This window comes from Thunnus albacares, chromosome 22 (genome assembly GCF_914725855.1).
Source record: "Thunnus albacares chromosome 22, fThuAlb1.1, whole genome shotgun sequence".
NCBI classification, from domain to species: domain Eukaryota; kingdom Metazoa; phylum Chordata; class Actinopteri; order Scombriformes; family Scombridae; genus Thunnus; species Thunnus albacares.
The window spans coordinates 19,062,496-19,072,505 of record NC_058127.1 but is presented as its reverse complement, the minus strand read 5'-3'; the positions used below and the strand labels follow the sequence as shown (position 1 = coordinate 19,072,505).

The following is a 10,010-nucleotide window of genomic DNA, read 5'->3' as shown; positions in this document are numbered from 1 at the left end:
CGTTTTCATTATTCTTTTGACATTTCAGAAAATTAAGATTGATCCAGGAAATAGTTGGTAGATTGATCAATAATGCAAATAGTAGTTGCAGCTCTGAACTTATAAACTTTAAACCTCCCTCCATCCATCTTTTTTTCCCATCATTGTCTTACGTTTTTTCACCTCTGCTGCTTTTCAGCTCAGTAATTCTTCTCCTCTCTTCTCCTCTCCTCTCCTCCAACAATCTATGTTTTTATCAGTGCAGTGCTGTGGAGATGCTGCTGGCAGTGCACGCTCCTTTGGTTAATATTCATCCTATGACCCCAACTCTCACACACACAAACACACACACACACACACAAAGTAACGGTCACACAGTTCAGCTCTCTGTCCCCCTACTCTTGCTCACATCAGCTCATCCAGCCTCAGTCTCCATCTCTTTTTTCCCCCTCTTTCTTAGTTCCATATCTTTCTCCTCGTCTCTCTGTGTTGTTGTTCTGTACTAGAGAGAGGGAGGAAGAGGAGGGAGATGTTCCTTTACAGAGAGAGAGAGAGAGAGAGAGAGAGAGAGAGAGAGAGAGAGAGAGAGAGAGAGAGAGAGAGAGGAGGGCGCAAGAGCAAACGGGTGAAGTGCGCTTGCTCTGTCGTTGCCGCCGCCGCTTCAGAGGAGAAGATCCGTTTATTCAGCTGCTGAATGAGGGACGGAGCGGAGGGAAGGATGAACAGACAGAGGGATGAGTGAATAACTGAATGAACGGATCCAGATCTGGGCTTCTTCCAGTGCACCGAACCGGTGAGAAGACGCAAACAACGTGTGTATTATACGGTGAATTTATATGCATTTATAATTATATATAATTGTTTTAGTTGCTCTCATTGTCATATTTGAGCCGTGTGTGACTGGAGACAGTCGGTGTGTGTAAGAAGTATACAGAGAAATGTGATGCACGAGGTGCGATCACTTTGATCAGTTTCGTTAATTGCAGAGTGGTGTCAATTGCACAGATTGGTGCGTGCGTGCGTAAATGAGGAGCACAAAACCTGTCAGAGAGATCAGCTCAGACGGAGGGTGAACGCCAGGGAATCACAGAGAAAACAATCATGTAGCTGAGGGAGAGACCGCGGAGGAATCTACCGGGCACCGGACTGCCATGCATGACCGCGGGGGGTTTTCAGGTGTGCGCGATACAGCAGAGTGCTGCCCTGCCCGGTACACAGGCACGCCTTCAGTTAGAGCTCCTGTTAAGCTTTTATACAGCGCGCATCTTCCACTACTGAGACAGCGTACGTGCGTAAACCGGAGATCTTGACCGGCGCCGGCTGAACAGAGTGATGCTCTCTGCTGGAGGGAGAGCCTCGGTGGAAAACGGTGAGTGATATTCCCTCAAAGCTGCGGGGGTATAACCCGGTCGAGCGGGTCGAGCGGTGGGCGGCGGAGGAGGACGAGATTAGGGGTTAGGGGTTAGTGAACATACCCGGAGAACTGCGCACCGGGTCAGACTGCGCTAGAGAAACGCACCAGGGACAATTACAGCCAAGCAGAAGATACATTGAATCTGAGTTCAGGAAATAACGCTGAGGCTGGGTTGACGAAGATGAAGATGATGGTGGAGTAAACTGGAACGCACATTAGCACCAGTTGGTTTAATTAATCATATTGATTACATCGGGAATATATCATGATGAAGGTAGACATCATCGTTGTTGTGTTTTTTTGAAATTTATGAATGACCATAATCTACAGTAGATGGTGATGAGGGTGATGATGGTGATGAAGATGATGATGGTGTTGATGTGCTGGTGATTACGATGAGGATGAAGAGGAGCAGGCTGGTGATGAGGAAGATGATGGTGGTGATAATGATGATGATGATGACGATGATGACGATGGCACTGGTGATGATGAGGATGAAGATTCTGGTGATGGTAATTTTGACAGGGATGACAGCTGAGCTAATGGCAGCACAGTGGTGGTGATGATGATGATGATGATGAGGCTGCTGTTATGAAGACAATGATGACGTTGGTGCTGGTGATGATGAAAATGGTTGTTAGATGATAATGGTGATGGTGATGAAGATGACTGTGGTGGAAGTTTAATGACAGTATTTGAACTGAGGGCAGCATGATGATGGCGATGACTTTTTCAACAATGATAAATAATTAAACTAAAGACATGTCGCCCACTCAATAATTCAAAGAGCCAAGCTGTCTAAGGAAATGTAGGCTATAAATTAATTTGCATATCTCAAAGCATTTTTCAGCTTACATCAGCAACAATAAGTCTTTGTGTTAAGCAGCTTTGGTGTCGTCTCGCTGCTATGATCCAGTGGGCATTTACTGACTGTACAATCCAGTGTGGGTCATGTCTGCAGGGTGGTGATACATGAGGCAACATCTTGGACAACACAGACGAAGCTGTATTCATTTATTTAAATGTTTTCTGGCAGCAAGATTTAATGATTTAATAATCAAAGTTTAAAAAAAAAGGGTACTTCTTTGAGTTAAGATGTTGAAAAGTTGCCTTGTTTTATAGGCCATGACGCAGACACAACTTTTTGAGACAACGTGACACTTTGTTGATGATTCTGAGTGGATTTCCCTCAGCAGCAGAGTTCATTTTGTGTTTACTTCTGCTTGTAACTATCTCGCACACTGCAACAGTTTGTTTTGTGTGTCAACGTCATCTGTGTTGATTTTGTTCCACCTGTCCTGCTATTCATCCCGGATGAGCACTGACAGTAAATGACTGCCTACCCAGAGAAACCAGGTGTTTGGAAATAAAAACACATGCATTTATTCATTGCTTTGTGGGAGGATATTGAAATGTCAATATTGACATTGATTTGGTCAGGCTAACCCTGTCACATTTATAGTTTGCCTCTAGGTGTGTGTGTGCTATATGCGCATAAGCATGCTGCCTCTGTACCTTCTAAGTCTCTATGTGTTTGTGCTGATGCCAAAAATATCCAAGACTTTACCTCTTTGTCTGTGTCTTCCTTTCCTGTGACTGTATCCTCAACTAATCCATTAATGACTTAAACAACACACTCACTTCCTCGCTGGAAAGAAGGTAACCCACATCTTGGCTCTATTCTTGTCCATGTTAATCTGGTTATGTGTATCGCTGGAACCGGTCTCTGGTTACCTGTGTTGTTGTTGGTTACTGAACCTGGGGATCCCGCTACAGTCAGCATTAGCATGTCTGGCCATTCGCTGAGAGGGATAGGAAAGTCCCTGTGGTCATAATCCTCTTCTCTCCTGTGTGTGTGTGTGTGTGTGCATGTTATGTTTGTGTGTGTGCTTCATGCTGTTAGTAGTGTCAGTGGGGGGTTGTTATCCCCGGAGACAGATTTCTTGTGTTCTGAATGGTGTGGCAGGTGGAAGATGTAATTGGCAATGACTGGAAAGTGGAAACAGAAGAAATAAAGAAGATTAACAGCTTCTTTTTCCAAGACGATATGGTTAAGGTTATGCAAGTAAAACACTTGGTTGTGGTTAGGGAAAGATTGTGGTCAAGGTTATAAAAAAGAAACATTAAAGGTACCCTGTAGAGTTTTGACCACTAGCAGTGCAATGGAGCAATGTTTTTATGAGTGAGTGCGTCCCCGTTTTGTTTGCATCATGCACAAGGATGCACATGCATGTGGACACAGGTGATACAATACACAATCCTACCAGTGGTTTCACACATGTAGTAATGAAGGAAGACCAGATAGCAAGTAAACATGTATATAAACAATGTAGGTTTTAAAAGGTTCAAAAAATCATTGTGCTTTGGTGAGAAACACTGAATGGAAACAGAAACATTGTTTTAATTATATGTCTGACGCATGAAAGTCAATCTATGTCACGGATGTCAATCATGAGGTGCAGAATCGTCTAATATTGTAACGATCGTAATACTGGGCTCTACAAGTAGTACTAATGAGTCAAAAGTAAGCTGTTTCTTTAAATAAAGAATAACTAACAAACCCCTGAAAGTCTTGTTTGTCCTGACCTCCAGTGATGTAGAGGTATACTCCTGGGCATGTCACTATACCATGACATCACTGATGGGTGTGGTCACAGGCGCAACCGAGGAGACTGCCAACCAAATCCGGCAGAGATGCCTCAGAGAAACCGTCTTGACATTTTCGACTAGAGAGGGCAGTGAAACACTGCTTTTCAGCCTGACATTAAGTGACTCTTTAACACAAGCCAAGTCTTTTATAAGGTCCCCTCATGCCCCCCCTCTAAAAAGACTCAGCCCCTGATGATGTTTTCCTTATTGATTCTGAAAGTCATAATTTTCATGTTTTTTTAAGATATTGGCCTTTGCCTGATGTGTGCAGCAAAATACAACCTGTGTGCTCAAGCATTTCCACCACAGGAATCATTAAACTTTCAGCTCTCATCTCAACCTCTCTGACCAACTCGCCAAAAACATTTTAATTAAGTTAATTTTGTGTTCGGAAAGTGGTTCGATCCAAAAATTAGAAAGTCCACTCTATCTCCTTCATCTGTTTAGACTTCTGCTTTAATCGAGATAATTTCAGGAGGCATTTTAATCTTACTGCAACCTAACTGCGAGTTCCCCCTCGAGGCTTTGAACAGCATGGCCTCCTGCCTACAGGTTGATTAATTAAGTCACTATTACAATAGAATGCGAGGACAGTGATATATCACGGTGTTCATCTCTTGTCTGGCTGCGAAACAAAGCCTTTGGCCTATCCCGTTTTATTTGATGCAGTCTTTGACATTCATGGAAGGTGCCCAATACGCTGCCTGCTCTGCCCAAACGCCACATCACATATTGGCACCTCAACACTCGCTGCACTGGTGGAGAGTCTACTGTGAATAAAGGCCAGAGGGTGGTGCTTTTTTGCAACATGGTCTGTCTGTCCTGAAACTGTGCAGTCAGTGCAGTCATGTATGATGAAGTGATATCATTTGGAAGAGTTGAATTCAGCAGGAGACTGTTGGGAAACAAAGAAAAAGTTAAAAATCAGTTCTATACAATGTGACTAAGGCCTAGAAGGATGTAAGATCAAAGTAAAGCACCACAATCATATATCAAAGGAAACTAAATGCTCTGCTAAAAAAATCAATAATCACTTACACAGAGGACTGCAACAATATAGAGTTCAGATATATTCTGGATGAAACACCCCTCTGAGATTAAAGAAAAAAAAATCCAATAAAGATGAGTAGTGCTGACCTAATATCACCCTGATTTCCCTCACGGGGCCAAACAGGTTGGCCAGGCCTCACATCATTCATTCCACTCAGTTTCCAATCACTCCCAAAGCATCACTTCAGGGATTCATTTGACACATTTATTGCCAAATGCTGTGATTTTCAAGCTGGGCAGCAGTTTTAGATGTACTAACAGTGATCTCACTTGCACAGCAGACCGATCTGGCCCTCACACTTAGTCCTTCAGAGGGAAGGTGGCCAATGATGGACTGAGTCTTAACAGCCGGTAGCGCTGAATGCGGCTTGCACCATTTTGCTTAGTCCACATATTGACCAAACTAGGGAGTGTGATCATAGAAAGAACAGTTAGATCTTTCAATATTTCTCTTCTCTCAACAATAATGTGTGGTTATATATCACTTATTGGTGGCATATATTCACTGCACCTCTTGCAAAATATGGCAGAGGCAAAGTCCTCAACCGACAAGACACACTTGGTTGATATTTTACAGGCTGATTGCAGTATTTTTATACTCACTCTGTATATAATTCTTATATTTTTAGGCCTATACATAAACATTTCAGTATTTCCACACTATATTTACATTACATTTTATCAACTATATAAGCAACTTATAGGCAAATCAAGGCAATAAAGCAAGAATACAGTGACTCAAAAAGTAAGAAACAACTGGAAGTAGATAAGTGTTTAAAGTAGTGAAACAATCAACAGAGTGTTAAAAGGTTCAAGTATTGAGGTGTTCACGGAGGAGCAGTTTTCAAGTGTTGCTTGATTGCACTGTTGAAGGTTTCACCATGGTATACCCAAGACACACTCCACCCAAACCTACCTCTAAAATAATTCTCTGCAAAGACTCAGTGAAAATTGACAATGAACTAAAACACATGATGGAAATTTTTTTTCAGTTGAGCTGAATTGTAACTAAACTTTTGTGCAAGTACAAGTTAACACCCCTGCTTAGATCAGCAGGAAGCTGGTGGCCTACAAAGCAAGCTGTGGTTTCTGCCCCTGACACAGACACTCTACATCCTTCATCTAAGTCAAAGATGTAGAGTAAGACTAAGTCTTGTATTGTTAGAGTTCTAAGAATTGTATTGTGCAACACAAACAATAATTATCCAATAGTTTGCTGATGTTCTGGTTGGTGACCATATATGGAGTTTTAGATGTAGATGCTCCAAGACGAATGATATAAAAGCAGAGGCCAGAGAGGTCATTCAAGTTTTTTTTTTTTTTTTTTTTTTTTTAATATTTTGTAATACCTACTTATTTTTGTGCCTGACTTGTGCTCATCTCTGAGGTCCTCTGGTAGCTCCTTCCAATTAAGAAGCTGTCTTCCTGGGGTATGGCTGACATGAGATCTAAATTCATTTATATTGAAAATTTATGATGGGAATTGCTAAGGTTAAACATCCAATGTTTTAATTAACAGATTTGGAAAGGTTTAGATTTGTTGATTGAGATTATCCTGATACACCTGTGATAGAGGTATAATTTCTGCACAGAATCAGATTGGAAGGTTCACTATAATGTGTTTAATTGGCCGAACTGTTAGGGCCAGGGCATTGACGCAGTCCTATAAAACTGGGCGAGTGCTGTCGACCGTCAGAGTGGGCCTCCTCCAATGATGACCTGTTGGAGTGCCATCTTGGGGTACTTTCAAACCTCCAACACCTATTTGCACCCACACATCTTCGTTGTAATCCAGCTGTCAGGCATTCCTGAATAAATAGGTTTCAATGGTTCAATGACAGCTGGTGATCATAGAAGCCAGGCTGAATTTTGATTCCCAAAGCAGGCTAAGCAGGCGGTCTCGTGTGTAGATTGTGGGAGCCAGTTCGATACCTAGGTCAGAGGTAGAGGATAGCCATCAGGGGGTACTGGTTATCTGAAGGCAGAAACCATTACCGCACCGAGTCAGTCCAAGAATCTGGATGGCCACTAGAATCTTATTATTGTCAGCATGGACAAAACTTTGAAAATGCATTTTCTCTTAATGTTTGGAAATAGAAGTCACAGACAATACAACTGAACAGTTACAGTAAATAAAATGTTTAAAAACAGCTAAATATTAAAAATGTTCTGGGAGACGGGGGCACTCGGGCTTGTACTGTAACCTCAGTATTTCTAAAATCCTCTCTAGAATGCACTGTTCAGAGTTGGATTGTAGTTTGTCAGTAATTTCTGACTTGCTTATTTAAACAGTCATTTAATAATTTAACAATTTTATCAAAACACTTTCAAATTAATACAGATTTTTGAAATAGGGTTAACATGTACCATGTAAGTCTCTGGTCATGCATGGCTGCTGGCTGATGACTTCTGGGCAGAATGAGTCATGGAGGGACCAGTCTGCCAAAACCCCTCAACTAGTTTATCTCATTGATCTTTAAAGATTAGCTACAATCCCACATGACTGCTGCTGCACTCATCATCTCAGTGTCCTTGAGCCCTCAGGTCTGCATATACAGTAGTTACCATCATTGCCCAGCATGCCTGCAGACTCAGACATATGCAAAAACACTCACAAACTAGAATGAGTACACTCAGACTCGCAAAAAGTGAATACAGAGCAACTTCAATCTCACAAAAAATGAATTTACAAACACACTTGATGGCACCGTCATCACTGTCATCCCACCAGATGATGTTTAAAGATGAGCTGGGCATTGATATGCAGAGAGACTCACCCTGCTGCTGCTGCTAAGAATAGAAAACGGTAAGGTGGAGGGGAGCCGTTTGTTTTATGAGTAACCTCAGCATATGAACCACACATGCAAACCGGTGACAGTGTGCGTGAGAGGTAGTAACTGTGTCTGTGAATCTGTCTTACACTGTCTTACTCTGTCTGTGTCTTTGTGTGTGTGTGTGTGTGTGTGTGTGTGTGATGATTCACAGGGCAGACTGTCTCGGAGATGTTATTGTTGTTGGCGATGTTGACTTAAATTACATTTCAGGGACGGCTTGATGCTTGGCAGCGTGAGACTGTGCTAAGTGGAGAAAAGTGACTAAGGTGGTTATGATTTCTGAAAGATAGAGGAAGAGACAGAAAGGAGAAGAAAAAAAAAAACCCACAACCCGAGCTGCCTCTGTCTTTTTCACAGTTGCTGTCTGAGGCCAGATTCAGCACAATCTGCTCTTTTGAATTCATGAATGGAATGCACAACGTGAAATGGACAATCACAGACTTATCCGATTAGCTGTGAAAACAGGCACAGATAAGAATACAGTGACCTTTTAAAGTTTTTCTGAACGGATAGGCTTGAATAGGCTTCATTTGAAGAGTTCAGTTGCAGAAAGCATTGTGTGTTCTTTTTAAGGAGAAATTCTGAAGCAATAAGCAAAACTGAGGAAAACATGAAGCACTTTGTAGTGGCTATTGCTTGTGAAACATATGAAGCGCTTGTTTCTGAATGACTATGTTTACATGGTATTCCGAAAAAGACAATATTCCTGCTAAGCTGTTTAAATGGCCAATGAAAATGACTATTCCACTAATATTCCCGTGTACATGCAGAGGGTTTTCAGGGTTTCCCTCTGCCCCTGTGGGAACGGGAATCACAAGCTCTCCGCAGGCAGTGAAGTAAACCAGCAAGGTGAAAAACATTAGTGAGCTGCTGCCTGATATTTATAAGTGATATTGATATGACTGATATTATAAATTTATAGGCACATCCAGTACCTAGGTTGTCCTCGTCATGGAGAAGATGCACTCTGCTTTTCCAGAGCAGCTCTCCACTCTCCTGTCATTCCTCTCTTTTTTGTCTGCCTTCCTGCTCCAGCATATGTCATTTTAGATCCGTAGGGGTACACAGGCAAGAGGGTCATGTGTCGTAAAATGAGGTACAAACCCCCGTTGAGACGCATATTCCGAATGCGGAGTATACATGTCCAAAGAATGCTCCTAAAACCTGAATAATACTGGCATATCCCACGTCTTAATCGGAAAATGCTACATTCGGAATAAAGCCTAATTCAGAATATCCAAACGGAATATGCTGTTTGTATGACTTGTATCAAATTCAGAATATTGTCATATTTGGAATAATAGTGGAATATTAGTGTGCATGTAAACGTACCCATTGGTTTCCTGGTAGTTTTTCTCTCTCTCTGTGTATGTCTGACTCCCTCTCTTTCTCTGCCCTGTTATTTCTCTCTCGCTTTCTTTCTCTCTCTATCCTGTTTGCATGGCTTTCACTCTCTAATTTTCTCCATCTCTCCTCTCTCCATGTCTGTCTCATTCAATCTATCCTCCCATCACTTTGGCTTTCCTCTGTCTTTCCATGTATATTGGCATTAAATTCACCATTTCCAAGGCAGTTTATCACATATAACGGTTAGGCTTGAACACCAGGAATTTCCTGGAAAATCACAGCATTTCCTGGAAAATCTCCATCCCAGGAAAACTCCCTATTTCCCCCGGGTAAAAAACATAACCCAGGATTTTCAGCATGTGTATTGGCTCTAACACTGCGTTGCGTTGTATTGTGGAGAGAGGCCACACTTCCTGCAACAACTTGTAACACGTAAAATAAAACAATTGCTAAACTTCCTGTTAAAACACTGAACATTTCCTTTTTCTAGTTGAGTGTGCAAATTCTACTTTACAACATATTTACTCCCGTAAAAATATACTTATTCTCCGATCATACTACAAACTACTGTAGTCCGACCTTGAAATGTTTAATACTGTATAACTGGATCAACTTTTTTCTTTTTTTCAGCTGCAGCAGGTTATTCCAAGTACTTTTCAGGCTAAAATGGCAGCTTATACTCCCGCTGTGTGTTGCAAAATATCTTTTCGAATAAGTGTTAACAAAGCAGAGTGCAA

General features: G+C 41.8%; 1 protein-coding gene across 1 annotated transcript in view; it reads left to right on the top strand.

The window, feature by feature from the left end:
• The first annotated feature begins 676 nt into the window (after positions 1 to 676).
• Positions 677 to 10,010, top strand: part of slc8a4b (solute carrier family 8 member 4b) — a 109,267-nt gene continuing 99,933 nt past the window's right edge. The window contains exon 1 of the mRNA XM_044341521.1: positions 677 to 772. The gene's annotated coding sequence lies outside the window, so the exon portion shown is untranslated. The remainder of the gene's footprint in view (positions 773 to 10,010) is intronic.